Source organism: Micropterus dolomieu, linkage group LG11 (genome assembly GCF_021292245.1).
Source record: "Micropterus dolomieu isolate WLL.071019.BEF.003 ecotype Adirondacks linkage group LG11, ASM2129224v1, whole genome shotgun sequence".
NCBI classification, from domain to species: Eukaryota; Metazoa; Chordata; class Actinopteri; order Centrarchiformes; family Centrarchidae; genus Micropterus; species Micropterus dolomieu.
This window is the reverse complement of record NC_060160.1, coordinates 3,765,039-3,770,911: the sequence shown is the minus strand read 5'-3', so window position 1 is coordinate 3,770,911 and position 5,873 is coordinate 3,765,039. Positions and strand designations below refer to the sequence as shown.

Genomic DNA, 5,873 nt, shown 5'->3' with positions numbered 1-5,873 from the left:
GTGTAAATACTCAATGCTCTGACAGGGCAGAGCAGATGAAGTCTCCCGTCCTCCGCCGTCACATGAGGTGGAGGATGAAATGCCTGCAGCACTGTGGACCCTGCCGCACAAGAAGGCACTTTAGGGATGTATCCTGGACGAGGGTGCAGGATAGCCCTAATATTCCCCGGGGCAAACTCCAGGCTTGCGGGGAAACCGAAAGCGCTTGGAGATCCCCCACCCTCCTCAGAGAGGTGATAGCAAGGAGAAAGGCCATCTTGAGGGTCAAGTGTTTAGCCTCAGCTGACTCCAGGGGTTCGAAGGGGGCCTCAGCCACCCCCCAAGAACCACTGCCAGATCCCAAGTGGGAACCTTGGACCGAGTCGCAGGTAAATGTAAATGCCCCGTACTTGTATAGCGCCTTTCTAGTTTTTTCGACCACTCAAAGCGCTTTTACACTACATCTGCATTCACCAGTCATACACATTCATACACTGAGCCTAAGTGCTCAAACGGAAACTAGCATTCACACTCATTCACACACTGGCGGAACAGCCGCCAGGGGCAAATCAGGATCAATCAGCTATCCAAACAGGAGTGTAGCATCACAAACTGTAATATTAAACTTGTGATCCTATGTAAATGGGGGTCTGACCTTGTTTTATTTAAATCGGCACAGGCGGTAGGTTTAGTGAGATCCGGCTCCTGCTCAAAGGGTTTGGGGGCAATTTAAAATGTTGATTAGCTGGGAAATATGGATACACACCAAGTACTCAGCCAAGCTATTTATATAGATAGTATTTTTTATTTGAAATCTGGGGGAGACCGTTTGAAAGGGCCTGAGTTAGCTGGTAACATTAATAATAATATAGGTATAATTGCTTTGATTAAATTAGTTAGTAGAGGAGATGCTGGATCATCAGCCAGTACAAGCAGTAATATTAGTAATATACACTTTGTTGATATTATTGTTAATAATAGTTGCAACTTGCACTCTTAAATGTGCATTGAAAAATTGAAAGCTGATGTTCCAGGGACCAGATTCATATAACATCTAAGGCTATATAGCTCCTAACTGCGAACATCGGGCATCAGAGAGGCAGCAACAGCGTCCAGAGTCCTATCGGACTTTCGCCTCTCAAGGTACAAAGTGGTATTATGTGAGGGCTAGCTGGTTAGCATGCTGAATTTAGTAGTCAGCATGCACACAATACTTAAGACCGCAGAAACATTACCTGGGAACTAGGAACCTTTGGAGGAACTCCAAATAACCGCGGGGACCAGAGCCTTGCAGTACATTTCTGAATGGTCAATTAGAGGCTACTCGCTTTAAGTCGAGCATTTCGGATGTTTTGAATCTTCTTTGCTCCTACTGCTCGTCTCTTTTTCTCTGTCGACTGACATTTGCAAACCGATAAATCAAAAAGAAAGGCCTGAAATATTTCACTTTATGCGTATATAGCCTATTGTTTTATTTTATTGTACTTATTTTATGTTACCCTATTTGAATATACATGTTAAGTTCTGTGTGTGTTGCATGAAGAGCCGCACCTTTGTTTACAACCTTGTGTTGTATAATGACAACCTTTAATAAACATCAGCAGGTTTTTACAGATTTTTCCTCTGAACACCTCTGCTGCAATCGATGTATCTTTTAAAAACAGGAAACTGGACGCCCACAAAGCTGCTCAACCTCCTTTTTAAACAAGTTCACACATGCCGGCTCAATGCCTGAAACAGACACACAATAGTGAGACACCACCAGCTCACTGAAATCAACAGGAAGAAGCTGCTGCTGGTGTTTGATGTGCAGAGTGACATAAACCACATGTGTATGTGTGAACCTTATCACTGCTGAGCAGGGGCAGACTGGCTCTGTAGACCAGCCCAGACAGATTATGATTTAATGGTGATTTAATATAAGCAGTACGTTATGTAACAGATATTTAAACAGTTAATGTATGTGGCTGGCAAACAATGTTTACTATTCTGTTTGTAAGAAATTTACTCACACACACAGTTGAAAACAATGGCAGTCCCTCTGAATATGTTGTAGAGTCTGTGTGCTGTCTGACTGCTGTTACTGTCTTTCTCTACTGCGGAGCTAATTACAGTTGTGTGTCACTGTGTCCTTCTCTACCTCTACCACCCTCCTCCCTGTCTCTGCTAGGCCAACAGGAGCATCCTTCCTCAAAGCACTGGATCACACTTTACGGATGTAAACATTGCAGCAACATGTTTGTTCACTGACTGCTCTCAACACTGGAAAACGCATGAATACAAACAACAGCACGAAAGGCAATAACATATATACCAAGACAAAAACTATAAATAGTAGCAGCAGTAATAGTTGTGTGTTTGTGTGTGTAACAACAGATTTTTACATTTTTAAATCCTTTCAAATCCCGCCCACCCCAAAACAAATGGTCCAGCCCCTCAATCATTTGCCAGAATTGCCAGATGGCCAATCCACCGCTGCTGCTGAGTCCGTCTCTTCTTATATCTTCACACATTCCTATCCTATGTTTTCTAGATAAACCTTTCTTAACTTACATGTCTGATGGTATGCTTTATTTTTCTTCCTCAACAAATCTTATGTTCAGCACTCACATTTTAAAGGTTCACATCTTCAGTAGAACCCGAGGGCTTGGAGCTGAGAGCAACAGACAGGAAGTCAGGCAGCAGTGAAATGATGGACTGACATGTTGTTGGTTTGCGTCTTCACGTGAAGTGTGTTTTCAATAAGAAAAATAATGGAATTTTATCAAAATTCAATTCTGACCTAAATAAATGTCATTGGATGTGTTTATGCTGATGGGAAACCAGTAAAGGCTAAACGCTCATGTCTTGCTTCCCCGAACACTCGCCCGCAACAACACCAACTGTGGTGAAACATACGACCAAACTGCTAACAGGAACCACAGAGTATTGAGCATTAGATATCTCCATGTGTCTAATAACTACCATACTTACAGAGTACTGTGACAACCCAAAATAGACTCTCCAGTATTCTTCTCTAACAGATTTTTCTAGAGTTGGTTCATGATGGAAACAAAGAAGAGCAGCTGTACCTCTTGTCCTGTTTGATTTGATGTCTTTGTTCATTATTTGTTCATAACTGATGTCTCCTGCTCCTCTCACTTCAGAGTAGACTACAGCTGGACCATGCTCTGGAAAACGAAACACATACAGATGACACCAGCACTGTTAGTATAGTTACTGCTACTACTACTGCAGTCATTATACAAAAATATTTTTTGCTCCTACTGTCAATAATTAACCCATATTAATGAATAATATTGGAAAATTACATAATGAAAAATGTATCAAGCAAATATCAGCCAAATTTAACAGAAGAGATACGAGTAAAAGTCCACTAATTAAACTGATGAAAAATTATCTTGTTCTTAACACTACTTGGTCTTTGTTTTATGTGTTATATTTTTGTCTCAGCCTGTTTGGTTGTTTTATTTGGTTATGGTCTTTTTGGTCTGTGTTTGTGAAGACTTGCCTTTATTACACGTTTTCCGTTGTTGGTCTGTCCCGTTTTAGTTTGGTATTTTTCTGCACCTGTTCGCTCCCTGCCTGCTTGTTTACCAAAGCATAGTATCTCACAAAATCATTTTACAGTGTAAATTTGCTGTCCCCTCAAAATAACATGGTTTAGACATTAATGGCTGTGTGATGTGTTATTTTGAGGGGACAGCATATTTACACTGTTATACAAGCTGTACACTCACTACTTTACATTGTGTTTACAAGTGTCATTTCTTCAGTGTTGTCACAAGATATAGTCAAATATTTACACAAATGTAAGGGGTGCACTCACTTTGTGAAATATTGTATTGCCTTCTGTTTTGTTCAGTCCTTGTCCGGTCATCTTCCCATGTCGAGTTTTTCTGCATGTGTTGTTTGATGTTTGGACTATTATTTTCCTCAACCACCTGTAAACTTGATCTGCTGTTTGGTGTTTGAACTGTCGCTACCCTGAACTCTCTGTAAGTCTGTTACTTTGGATTAAACATTGCAAACTGATGGGCAAATCTCTCCATGAAACTAACTAACTTATGAATTTACTTAAAGGGGCTAGATGTAGTTTTTAAAATGAAATTAATGAATGAAATTCGCTGTGTGTGAATGGATTGTAACCTCACATAAAAACAATCCACTTGCCGGGGCTTTTCTGTTACCTCTGACGACCAGTATGCCTATTCCTTTGTGATCCCTCAACCCACAAAGGCTGTGAAAATCATGTGACACAGCACACTAACTTGGAGTGCATGTGTTGATGTTAACCAACTATGTGATTGTTTATGCTTTGCTAATATCAAGATGATGTCTTATTTATTGTGCCAAATATCAGTTTCATTTCTTTAGAAGTGTTGTAGAGTATGTATATGCACAGTATACAAACAAATCTGCCCGTTTATAGATTATTTGGATAGTTTATTTGAGGCCACGTTCATCTAGTTGTTATCAAGAGCTGTTGGCTTCTGGTATAAGATTCACCACAGGGCGCAGAACAGTCTCATAATGCACAACAAACTTTATGATCACCCACAACAGACCAGACTACAGTGTACAACTTTATGGACTACTAAACATTGCTTTTACATTTGATTACTTTGTTGAACATGCTTTATATCATTTCCTCCTTTAAAATGTCACTTTCCAAAGTGTCCTCTCAAGGTCTAAAACTCCACTTGGTCAATAAAACATCGTTACCTCTGCTGCGTCTGATTGGCTGCTGTAGGCGATGTAATATATTGACATCACTGTATGTGATGTCATCTGTGATGTCATCATCTCCATCTTCTACTTCAGCAGCTGAATGAGCCAAAAGGAGCAGAAATTTAAGCCAATATAAAATAGAAATCCTATAAGTGTCCAGAAATATGGAAATTTGAACATCTACAGTTCCATACTTCATCTGCCGAGGAAGATCATGTGACATGAAAGACAGACCGTTTGTAACTTGTTATTATTTGTACGTCCAGAAGTGTTAACAGAAATGTATCAACAGCAAAATGTGACTTTAAATGTGAACTGCAGCACATGGAGTCTGTGACTAACCTTTAAGTTTCCTAAGGATACATTGTCTCATCAGTAGAACCAGAAGAACCAGTAGAACCAGAACACAGAAAGACAGAACAGCAGCCCACAACACAGAGAGAGGAGGAGAGGAGGAGGAACCAGGAGGAAGAGTGGTTGAGGAAGAGGAGGAGGAACCAGGAGGAGAGGGGGTTGAAAGAGGACTTGTGGTGGTGGGCTTCACTAAAGTTAACAAGAAAAGAAAAATTATAATTAATGGCACAGAAATAAAAATAAATGGAAAATTAATTCACCAAAATGCCACAAGAAAGACAACCAGAAATTAATTTGTAATCTGTTTCCACCTTGGTTTAAGTAAGGAAGTAAGAGTTAAAAAGACCAGATATCACGGTGGGTTGAACTCTGACAGATTTCACTCTTGTTTCTTTGTAGATTGCAAAGTTAGAAATGTTGTCACATCATGAATCATCTCTGCTGTCCTGAAACCTGCTGAACTCAATGTAGAAAACAAACAAGGTCAGTTTGAGAATTATCTTTGAGCTCCTCACCTGTGACAGAGATCCAGCTGGATGGAGACTCTCCACGACCTCTGATGTTACACTTGTAGAGGCCTTCATCAGACTTGTTAACATGGTGGATGGTCATGTGACCTGTAGGCTCAGTCCTGATGAGGGAGCCATCTTTATAGAAACCAGCTGGGAGGTTGGAGGGAGGGGTCTTTGTTTTACAGTGCAGAGTGACATCATGTCCCTCCATCACAGGGAGGACAGGACTCTGCAGGATCACTGGTCCACCTCAACACAGAGACAAACTACAGCATTTCATCATTTACACACAGCTTC

General features: G+C 40.6%; 1 protein-coding gene across 4 annotated transcripts in view; it reads left to right on the top strand.

Moving 5' to 3' along the window:
* Positions 1-5,873, top strand: part of hectd1 (HECT domain containing 1) — a 68,276-nt gene that overhangs the window by 24,495 nt on the left and 37,908 nt on the right. The gene's annotated exons all lie outside the window — the stretch shown is intronic.